Genomic DNA, 1212 nt, shown 5'->3' with positions numbered 1-1212 from the left:
CCAGGGAAAAACCCCATCAAGATGGAGTTACCCTGGAAATTTTGCTTGTTTCAAGCCTCAGGATCCCACCATTATAACATAGAGCGTGGCTCCCAGGTCCAGACAGGGAAGTGGGACTTCCCAGGTATCCAAGAGGTTCCTTTACCACCCCACTGTTCCCCCCTCTTTCCCGCATGCAGGACTCGTCTCCTCTCCCACCACTTGTATGTGAGCAGAAATAATGTTGTGTTTTCTTTTCAGACTTAGCTGAGCAATACAGTGACCTGTTGCCAAATACCCTGCAGAGGTTTCAGGGCTGGGGCTGCCAGCATTCCCTCACACCAGGCAGGATGCTGAACTGGGCTCCCTTTCTTCATTCAGTGCTCTGAATAAACCACAGCAGACACCACTCATTCCTTGGCACCCTCCTCCTTTGACGTTTGTTCCTTTTGGCATCACTACCTCGGCCCCTGTCCCCTGCCAGGAACAAACACGGAAGATCTTAAGGAGACCAGCAGAGACATCCCAGTTACCAGAAACAAGAAGTCTTTCAGCTTGGAGACAGATGGTTGGAGACAACAAACATCACTAACGCAAGAGGTTTTCAAGCTGGTGTTAGCTAAAGTGTTGGGGTTTTTTTTTCTTAACTCTTGAGCTCTTAGCAAGACCTTATTTTTGAATGCAGCTAAAATATTTTTCCCTTGGTATAAATTCGCATGCTTTGGTTGTCACAATCGAGTTTTATACAACCCTGGAAAAAAAAATCAAACACCCCCAAACCAGCCTCAGTGTATGACTTCACGTTCCAGTCATCTTGCAAATAAGACACTGATTTCCAGACTGTGTGGCTTCGAACCAGCTGGTTGGGCGTTAAAATCTGCCTCTCTGAAGGGACACAGATAAGGTATCTCTTTATATCTGAATTAGATGGTGTCACTACTCTAATTTCCTCAGCACAGGAAAACTAGCGAGTCATCCTGTGCTCCTATATTTTCGAGATGATTTTGCAAGGCCAGGCAGATGTTACAGAAAAAAAACTTCCCATCTTCATTCCAGAAATCACAAGGGACAGTTTCATGGGCAACAAATATTTGACAAACAAAGTATCTTGTCAGCCGCTGATAAAAATAACAATTTAAACAAGAAATCCTTCCATGGTTGCCCTATTTTTTTATATTCAGAGTAGTTCTGCTAAATTACCTCCTCCGAATGAACCCGTTTCAGCAGTTTGGC

Source organism: Pterocles gutturalis, unplaced genomic scaffold, assembly GCF_000699245.1.
Source record: "Pterocles gutturalis isolate BGI_N339 unplaced genomic scaffold, ASM69924v1 scaffold17123, whole genome shotgun sequence".
Taxonomy (NCBI): Eukaryota; Metazoa; Chordata; class Aves; order Pterocliformes; family Pteroclidae; genus Pterocles; species Pterocles gutturalis.
Note: the sequence above shows the minus strand (reverse complement) of the source record.